The sequence below is a fragment of the Balaenoptera ricei genome, chromosome 3, assembly GCF_028023285.1.
Source record: "Balaenoptera ricei isolate mBalRic1 chromosome 3, mBalRic1.hap2, whole genome shotgun sequence".
NCBI lineage: Eukaryota > Metazoa > Chordata > Mammalia > Artiodactyla > Balaenopteridae > Balaenoptera > Balaenoptera ricei.
This window is the reverse complement of record NC_082641.1, coordinates 145,412,315-145,423,178: the sequence shown is the minus strand read 5'-3', so window position 1 is coordinate 145,423,178 and position 10,864 is coordinate 145,412,315. Positions and strand designations below refer to the sequence as shown.

The 10,864-nt window shown below is 35.7% G+C and overlaps 1 non-coding gene across 1 annotated transcript; it reads right to left on the bottom strand.

The window, feature by feature from the left end:
• Positions 1-9,754: 9,754 nt before the first annotated feature.
• LOC132364152 (U6 spliceosomal RNA) lies at positions 9,755-9,861 on the bottom strand. Its single transcript, XR_009502710.1, has one exon. It is a non-coding gene; the product is annotated as a U6 spliceosomal RNA (small nuclear RNA).
• Between the last annotated feature and the right edge of the window lie 1,003 nt (positions 9,862-10,864).

The following is a 10,864-nucleotide window of genomic DNA, read 5'->3' as shown; positions in this document are numbered from 1 at the left end:
TAGGTATTCATAACCAGTAAACCCATAGTTAACAATTTCGCATTCTTCTCTCAAACAGAAAAAACGATTTAACGATTTAATTTTAATAATGTAAGTTAACAATCTCCAAACTACTTCAGTTTTAAAGCTCATGAGTTTCTTCTCCCAGAATTTAATTACATAGATACTTATTTCACTTTCAGGAAAAAACATTTTCTGTCTTAGTGCCGTTATACATCAATGTTGAATGGGTTCATGCTATTAAGCAGATGCTGGCATTTTCAATGTGGCGTTCGAATGCTTGTCACTAAATTCCAGACGGCATGATTAATTTTGATCATGGTTCAGGATCCAGCCTAGCCAGCATCCCAGTTAGTCCATGGTATTTCATCTAATAAGTGATAAAAAATAAAAATAAAAAAAGCACTTCCATGGGACCTTTATTCTGTTTAAGAAGTGATGTGTGTCATGTATCTAAAAAGGCCAATTAAAACATTACTTTTCTTTCTTAAAGCTGCTGACTGTATACTCAGATGTACCTGGTTTTTAAAAATCATATATGCTTTCCTGTTATTCTTACCACTGAGGCTGAGAAATGTCTATGTATGTTTTCTATTTAAAAAGTAGGTGGATAATGGTGCTTTTGGTGTCCTGTTCTTTTACTTTGGTCCTGTGTCTTAGGAAGAGATCTGTTTCTTCAGGAAAAAGTTCTAGAAGCATTTGTGCTGATAGTGTGCTAGTATCATTTTATTCCAATTTACACATAATAGGGTGAAACAATTTTACGACTCCATGTATATACTCTGTTGCAGTGACAGTATAAGCCTTGATTAGCTCATCAGAGATCAAACTCTTTAGTAAGTTACCGACAGATGCAGTTTTAAATCTAGGAAGTAGGTCAGGTTTATTACCTACATCAATCCTTTAATATAGTAGGGCAGAGACATAAAGGGGAAGAAAGAGAGCGTTTGTGTGCAGGAACGAGTTGACAGACACAATACAAAAATAAGTCTTATCCGTCAGAATATTCCTCATTTAAAAAAACAACACTGCATTTCAAGGTAGGGACCGTACACATTACAGGCTGCCCTGTGTAAAGTGTGATTGTGCTGCTTATCGTGATTATAAAGACAGATTTTCAGGATATGTAGTCGGGAACAATAAACATCATTCTTTTCATGCTAATACAGCTCTGATAACTAAATAAATATCAGTGCTTTTAATTTTGCTTTTAATATGACCTCTGATTTAGAATATACATATATTTGTCCCCTGAAAGGTGAGCCCATTATAGTTATATGTAAACCAAATCATTCTCAGAAGTTCCCACAGATTTTGATGCTTTTCTGAAACTCTCAAGTGAGTACTTCTGTTAGATCATCAGTTCCACATTCAATCTCTCTCTTGCACTGTCTTAGCACTTCATTTTTCACTGCTGTTAGTAAAAATAAATTTAGTCCCAAAATAAAACTTAATGAAATAAACAAATAAAAAACATGCTCCAGCTTTCACTTTTAGAAGTGTACTTACTTGGATTTCAGAGGAAAGACTATTACAATTAAAACAGTCCCTCTGCCCCTTACTGATTACATAATGAATGGTGGAAACAAAGAAAATAGAGGGATTATTTCCATGAAAAATTAGGAGTTTGCTATCCACATCAATAAATTATAACATGATCACAAAACTTTTTTTTCTTTTCTTGATCCCCTTTTGAATTTAATTTATGATAAACCACTAAAAAGAAAAAAATAAATGTTCCAGATTAAAACTCTTAACATCTACATATGCTAATTATTAGTTTTAAAGAACTAAAATAATAAACTGGGCCAAAAATGAGATCCAAAAGAGTCGTATCTCATAATTAAAACATATGAATCCTAAACATGCTTTCTTGGCCAATCATGCCATTTCTATGGATATACCATAAAATCAGAATGCCCCCACATATTCCGATTAATATTTCCATCTTGGCCGACTTACTTGGTGAATTCAGAAAGCCAAAATATGCCAAAAACTTCACATATACAGCATATGAGTTGGGCCCACACTTTAGCATGTTACTCTTTCCAAATACTGATATATGCTCCTAATACAAATGGCAGGTATAGCTTGAAAGTAACACTATAAAAAGCTGAAAAAAAAGAGAGCAGAAATGCTATTGGACATTAATGCTTATAACTGTAAAAACGTGACATACTTTCTCTTTTTAGGTAGAAGGGCTGTATAGGTCGGTCCACACTTGCAAATGTATGTGTGTGTTTTGTTGCTACTGTTGTTCTGTCCAAAAGTGTCCATCAAGGTCATAAACTTGAGAGGTCATCTGTTAAAAAGTGCTGACACACCCCATTACAAACCAAACCACAGATATTTTAAAAGCACTAAAGTTTATATTTATTTGGCTGGACAATATTTCTGAAATAAATTAATAAGTTCTTATGAGTCAATCAACATCTCTAGTCTGTATTTCATCCATCTATTCCACAAACAGATTCATGGTCTGTCAAAGCACAGTTGCCAGATTATAATCTTAGTTAAGTACCATCGTTTAAAAGAATGGCAGGCAGACAAAAAGGAGAGGGGAATTATTAGAAGTAAAGTATTTGTGGGGATTGGGGTAGATGTTAGCCCAGAGAAATACCTTTCAGGATAACATATGTTCTTAATTTAAGTTTGTCTCTTCCTCTGACTTGTTGTTTTTCTTAAGCAATATTTAATTGGTTTCTAAGGCAATTCATAAATTCCCTCCCACAACTATTGCTGCCTGGTATTTATGCCCCTTTGGTTGCTGTTAGATATAGAAAAATAGAGTTTCATTTTGCTCACTACATCAATTGTAATAGAGCTAAGACAGTTTCTATTCAGCTTTCTAGAATTCAGCATCTGATTATTTAGGCTTTACTTCTGTGCCCAATAGTTTGTTGTATTTCTAGGGCAATAACTACATGAAAAGTGGACCATTTTTAACGATGGTAGCAGAATCCTTGAAGTAGAAGTACATAAGGCACTGAACAAAATGCTTATTCCTGGGCTCCAACACTGCCCTATTGAACCAGACACGTAGGGTCATAAATCTGCAATATTAACAATTTTCCCAGTCGATTCTTAACTCCACTAATGTTTAGAGAGGAATGCTTTCAACAATTTCACAGCTCAATGAAATCTCCACTGTAGGCTAACAAGCAAAACCCAAATGGAGAGAATACAGCATCCTTCTATTTGTTAGACACACTTCGGTGGAAGCAAGAGAACACGCTGGCTAAATGAGGTTTTGGAATTGTGCCTGGCTTTTATTAATTCTTGCCATTTTTCCTCTATTATTATGAAAAATAAAAAATATGATGACCTGAACTTTGGGTCCATTATATAAACAGAATTTTTGAATCCATTTGTGAAAAACTATCTCATAACTAGTGAAATGGAGACACATTATATGCATTTTTCCTTGTATCAGTCAGATATTAATTGTCACATATTAGGAGTACATCAATTATTGTTTTGAATCAGGAGCAAAAAAAAAAAAAAAAGATATAAAAAGAGATGATCTCAGGAAGAAAAAGGGTGTGACCAATAGTTCAGAAAATAAATACAATAACTAGAAACTGCTATAATTGGGATATGGACAAAGTGCTATGGGAATGATGTATTAACTCAGCTCTTGTGGGCAATAAAGAAAGGGAACAATAGAGGCTCTTTGAGGCATGAGTTGGGTCTTCTCTAGGCAAAGAGATTGTTACGAGCAAAAGCATGAAGGTATGGAAGTAGGGTGCATTCAGAAAATAGGTTAGTGTGGTTCACTTATAAGGTACATGGAAACTCATGTTAGAAAGTGAGGAGGGAAGGATCAGGTCTGCTGTGTGTTTTTGTGGCTATGTTTGAGCTGGGTTTAGGTAGTGCATTCACAAAAGAGTTGACATAAAAGCTGTCTAGAAAGATGAATAGGATTTTACCACCAAACAATGAAAGCACACTCTGACTGAAGAAACAGCATGAGTTAAAAGCACGAGAACATTAGACTGTCCCTTGTCACTAGGGAACAATGCAGTTTCCTAGCCTTAGAATAATAGTGTATGTGGTAGGGAATGACACTATATAAAGTCAGAAACTAAGACTAAGGTTAGATTATAAAAAGCTACAAATTATGAGCTATGTTGTTTAGATGTTATTATAAATGGAATGAAATGGAATGGGATGAATGAATGAATGAAATGGAAATATTTAATAAAATATTTAAAAAGGGGAATAGTCAATCAAAGGTTTCTTCTAAAACTATAATTATAGTAGTAGTATAGAAAATGGATTGAACCAAATAAGGGACTTTTATTTCCAGAAATGGTCTATTAAGTATTTTGGAAAAGCCACCCTCTGAGGATAAAGTGCCTATATATTTATAATATTTAATATATGTGTGTATATATTTAATAACTGCTTTAACTACTATTAAAATAGTAAAGAATCACTAGTCCAGGAAGATAGAGGCTCAGAGAGGTAAGCTTGGAATTGAAGGCCTTTTTTTAAAGTCGTTTGCCAGTTCTATGGCAGACAGCCATAGGTTGATGATGGTTTTTACAGCCTTGTTGGATTAAGTGGACAAATATTGGTGTCTAAGCTAGCAGGTGGAGGAAAACTACCATATCTCCCTTGCTTTGGGTAGGGATACTGAAATGCTGCATCTTAGGACTAAGTTTAAAAGAGAAACAGACAGGCCCTTTCAGGGACTTGCAACTCATCTCCAGAAGAGCTGAATCCAAGATTGTTGCTTCTCTCAGGTTAGAAAGAAAACCTATATCCCATGTACAAGAGGATAACAATATCAGATACCTAAATTATTTCTACAAATAATTCTGTAAAACAAGGCCCAATAAAATAAAAAATAACCAGGCACATTAGGAGACAAAAACCATATGAAACAAATCAGCAGAAACAATAAAGAACAGAAGCATACCTACTGATGGTCCAGATACTAGAGTGACCATCATAGATTTAAAAAGCAACCACTTTATTATGTTAAATAGGATAAATGACAAAGTGGCAGAATATTGGCAGACCTAGAAACTGAAAAAAACTAGCGGAAATTTCAGAACATAAAAATACAATAATCGAAGTTAAGAATGCAGTGGATGGGATTAACAGCAGGTTAAACAGAAGTGACAAAATAATTAGTAAATTGGATGACAACTTAGAATAATGAATGAAGCAGAGAGAAACATAGGAAAGAAAGTACAAGGAGGAGATCAGCCATAAAATATACAGTAAGAAGAGAAGATCCAGAGAGAGAAAAGAGCAGCCATCATATCTGAACAGATAACAGCTGTGAAGCTTCTAGAACTAATGAAAGTTATCAAGTTATCAAGCCAAAGATTCAAGAAATAAGATGCAAATAGGAACTTCACAAAAGAAGACATGGAAGTGGAAAATAAACATACTCTCTTATTAATTAGGAAGATGCAGATTAAAGTCACAATGAAATAATACTTCCCATGTGTAAGATTGGCTAAAATTAAAAATACTATCACAAGTGTTGTCAAATATGTGGATCAATAAAAATTCTCACACAGCGATGGTTGGAGTATAGATTGCTACAACCTCTTTAGAAAATGTCTTTACATTATCTGCTAAAGTTGAACATATGTGTAACCCACAGCCCAGAAATTCCACTCTTTAAAAAGTACGCACTAGAAATGTAAGTACATGAGCTTGAAGAAATATGTATGTAAATGCTAATAGTGGTATGATTTAGAATCAATAGTGTAAACAACCTCCATACTCATTAATATTGTAATAGATAAATACATTGTAGCATAATGATGTATGGATTACTATACAGTATGCAAAATGAGTCAGATATAGCTTCCCACAACAACAATGATGAATCTCACAACCATAATGTTAAGTGAAAGAGGCCACATATTTCTGTTAGGACAAAATTAAAAGAACAGGAAAAAACTAGACCATGACTAGGTGGTAAAACCAAGGGAGTGATTATAATATTAAATGTCAGGATGATGGTTCCTTTGGAGATAAGGAAGAAGTAGTGATGAGAGAAGGTAGGAAGAAGCTTCTAGGCTATACATTCTGATCTATTTATTGATTTGGGTGGTAGTCACAGGGATGTTGTCTTTATGATAATTCTTCATTTTGATTTTTGTTTTGTGCATTTTTCTCTGTGATATTTCATAGGCAGACATATTTTAGAAAATGTATTGGTAACAGGGTAGTTTTCAGACAGGGAGACCAACTGCATGTTTAAAATTTTTTAAAGGTCCTTTCAACATTTCAACACTGTCAGATACAAGCTAAATTTAAAATCATTTCAAATAATCAAAATAAGTTTACTCTTGCTTATTAGGCAATCATTAATTATGTGTATCCGCTTAAGGAATTTTGTTAAAGTTTGTTGAATTTTTTTCACGTCCATTAGAATTTCTTTTCTTAAATGAATTTTCTTTACCCCTAATAAAATTTTCACCTAATATGCTAGATCAGCCTTTTCCTTTACTAACTTGCCTTTGACTTTATCTAGTAATCCCAAGTACTTTTCTTGCTCTAAAGGTCTAGATATTTCACAAACCTGTCTTTAAAATTATAATGAGTAAAGAAGAATTTAGATATTTTCTTTCAATTTTAACTACGGAAGTGTCATTTTTTAAAAAAAATGATCCTAAAACATGGTTTTTATTCTGTCATTCTTCTGCTCAGAAACTTTCAACATTTCACCATGGCCTACAGGGTAATAATACATAATTACATGACCAAAGAACTAATCAGGATCTTCAGATCATCCAGCCCACCTCCATCACTTCAGATAAGATAACTGAAACCCACAGATGTCATGGTACGAGGCCATGGATGTCATGGGAATGGTATAGAAATAGGGTTGCCTTTTTTTCTGTTCCTCTGTACTTTATCAAAAAGCAAATTCCAGATTCTAGAATTTAAGACCTTCCAAATTCAAACCCCCCACTGCTTTTTTTAATGTCCCATCCCCACCAACACACATCATATCCTTATAATACAACCAGCTATATCTACTATATTCCTAATGTCTTTGTCTAAGCAAGTATATCTTTAGTTTATCTGATTGGATGAAGGTTTTGATATCATGGTATCAGCTGATGTTCTTAGACCACAATACACAGAAGTAATTTTGCTTAAAATTGAATATGTTGGAAGGAAATAGAATAGCTCTGAAAATAAGGGAATCCTTTACAACAAGATCTTAGTAAGAACAGGATTTAGGACAGCTTTGGCAACGTAAGGAAGAAGAAACTCATAGGAATTCTCTCCAATTTTCCACAGAGGGATGAACCAGGGCCAACCATTTTCTATCCCTGTGTCTCTTTGTTTAAAATTCAAACATAGCAGAAGGGCAGTCTTATTGGTGTAATTTGGGTCACATGTCTACCCACTCTTGGTTCAGGAAGGTGAGTTACCACCACTGACAGACCCAGCAAAACTGCAGAAAAGTGGGGATGAGGGAAGACCACAGTTCCCTAAGGGAAAATCAAATCGAGGAGCTCCTACCAGAAAAGGGAAGAAACAGTGGGAGTCAAACATAAAAGATGTCTATAAAAGTCATCTAATCCAAACCAACTAAGGACTTCTACCATATATCTCTTCCTTAGAAATTCCCAATTTAGAAATTACAATTAGTCAAGCCCTATAATTTACACCTTTATAACTCTTATTATTATTATTTGCACATTAGCCTAGTAGGCAAGGCAGTTACAGAAACCAGGTAAAGAAAGGAAAAAGTTAGTTAACAGCTAAATCCCTAAGTGATAAAATATCTTTTCATAGTCTAGTAAAGATGTAAGCTTAAAAATAAGTGTAAGAGAGAAAGAAAAGAAACTTAACTTTTAAGCTTAACAAAATGAGGGCGATTCTTTTCAACTTATTCCTTCCTGGCCTTTCCCTTTAAATTTTCACTGCAAATACTTGGTTAATTCATTCACCTCTTGCTTTGGTGGATGAGAATCCCACATAAACCACAACTGCCTTGCCCAGCTGCTCCTGCTTTTTGAAACGGGGCTTTGGATGCTATCCTGTGCTGTCCACAGCACTCCAGATGGGTCTGGGAATGGTGCCACGAGCCTCACTTACTAACACAACATGATTTTGTGGCCTTATGTGGGAGCATTATACAGCACTACAGAGCTTAGATGACATTTTTTAGTCACAATAATGATGACATATGGCACTGTCTTCATAACCCTTCCATTTGGGAGAAAACAATTTTCTACTTATTTTCTTAAAATATAGGGGCTGAGTGACTGCTGCAGCTTCTGAAATGGACACTCAACACTAATGAGCTCTAGCCTACGGTGACCTGTTCAGAATGGAAGGCTCAGAGTGTGACATTCTGTTTAAGTGGGCTAAATGATTGGACATTAGTCACAGGAGTTTAAAGGTCTGAAGAGATGGCAAAATATTATTAATTCAATATCTCTTTAATGCTAAAAAGTATGGCCAGAGGGACCCTTTGACAATTTCTTGGGCTATCAGAATACCTAATTGGAGATTAATCTCTAATAACCTCTTAATACCATTCAGAAGTTTAAATGAAGCCCAAACAAGAAAGAAATTGTCAGTTCAGTAGTGTCATTTACAGCTAATGCTATGGAAAACTATTTAATTCATTACAGAGGCAGAGAGTCCCATTTTCAATTTTTGCCCTATTTCTATCTGGCCAATTAAATATAGTGCTGGCTAAACACAAAAATTAGAAAATGGGAACACGTGCACTGAGCATTAACTTCTTTAAAGACCTTCTGGACTGATGCTTCAGGTTTCAGGCTAGCCATCAATCCCCCCAAGGGCTGCCTTCCTTTGCATCTCAGGCTAAGTTAGACCCTGGTATTCTTTATAACACTTAATAGAAATGAAGCTGTTTTTTTTTTTTTTTTTAATTCTGTCACCTCCCACAAAAAACAAACTCCATGGGAACAGGTGATTTATCTTGCTTACCAATGTATCCGAGCACATGGAAAAGTATCAATACCTGGCTTGCTAAATAGATAGGTTCTTTTCCACTGAAAAAGAATGAATGAAAAAATATATGAATGAATGAATATACATGGAGGCCTGATTTTGAAATCTATCATGAATGTTTTATAATTGCTCCTGCCCTACAAATATTAATACTCTACTAGCACATAGTTTTGGAAGAATGAAAGAACCTTTTACACCATCTACAATTTCCAGCCCTTTAGAAAAGCTGTATCTGAGGGTCATGAGGTTCTATCATTCCACTGTTCCTCTATGTGTGATCCCACATTTAGCTCAGGAAATAGGTACAAAAGGAATGCAGGGAGCAGACCCCAACATTCTTAATGCTTGTTCTCCAAATTTGTTTAGTCAGCCTGGTTTCTTAGCACTCCTTGCTTTATCTTCTTTTAGTCTGTAAGGAAGCTGTCCTTGGTTTCTGGAGTTAGGAGCCCCTGGGAAGTCACACATTACAGGGAAAGACCAATGTAATAGAGTTTGACCCTATTTTTGGATAGTGGACCACCGACTTTTTTTTTTTAATTGAAGTATAGTTGACTTACAATGTTTTGTTAATTTCTACTGTACAGCAAAGTGATTCAGTTTTTTATATATATATATATATATATATATATATATATATATATATTCAGTTATACATATATATTCTTTTTCATATTCTTTTCCATTATGGTTTATTACAGGATATTGAATATAGTTCTCTGTGTACAGTAGGACCTTGTTGTTTATCCATTCTATATATAATAGTTTGCATCTGCTAACCCCAAACAAAAATATGGAATGCTTCATGAATTTGTGTGTCATCCTTGTGCAGGGGCTATGCTAATCTTTTCTGTATTGTTCCAATTTCCATATATGTGCTGCCTAAGCGAGCATACCACTGACTTCTTTTAAGCCTCAGTTTCCCCTTTCCTGTTAGCTCTGCATCTGGACAGGCTGATAAGAAAGTTTATACATGTTCCCTGCATGGCCCTTCTGAAATAGTCCAACCTCACAAATCACAAACCCAAACCTAGCAAATTCCCTAATCTCACCCTCTAACAATGATAAAGGCCCAACTTTATCTGGGACCTGTCTGTGTGCCCCCCCACTGCCCTTCCCAGTGATCCCTTGTACAAGTAATCAACTCTCTTTCAAATTCTCTCAAGTTCTCCACATCCTATGTATTAACTGGAAGGTAGTCCAACCCAAGTACATTGGGTGATCACAAAGTAGCCAGTCTCGGGCTTCCTTGGTGGCGCAGTGGTTGAGGGTCTGCCTGCCGATGCAGGGGACACGGGTTCGGGCCCTGGTCTGGGAAGATCCCACATGCCGCGGAGCAGCTGGGCCCGTGAGCCACGACTGCTGAGCCTGCGCGTCTGGAGCCTGTGCTCCGCAACAAGAGAGGCCGCGATGGTGAGAGGCCCGCGCACCGCGATGAAGAGTGGCCCCCGCTTGCCGCAACTGGAGAAAGCCCTCGCACAGAAACGAAGACCCAACACAGCCAAAAATAAATAAATAAATAAATAAATAAATAAATAAATAAATAAATAAATAAAACAAAGTAGCCAGTCTGATGTAAATTGTTTTCACCGTTGACCTGCTTTGTACCTCAAAATAGTTTGGGTACATTTGATGAGTTTATCTCTAGGTAGCCCTTGTTAAAAGCCAGATTTGACGTATGATTGCATATTTGTTGGCTACACTGAGAGAGATTCTAAAGGAAAAGGTTTTAAACAATAAAATGTTAATACAACACATGGGCTAAAAGACCCATGGGAATGATCTTGAGCTGGGCCCTGGGTACCTGGGAAGACTGTGCAAAAAGATAAGAGTGTTGTCAGGAAAGGAGTAAAGAGGAGATAGGAGGTATCTTCCTCAATTTACTGTTTTTGCTCTA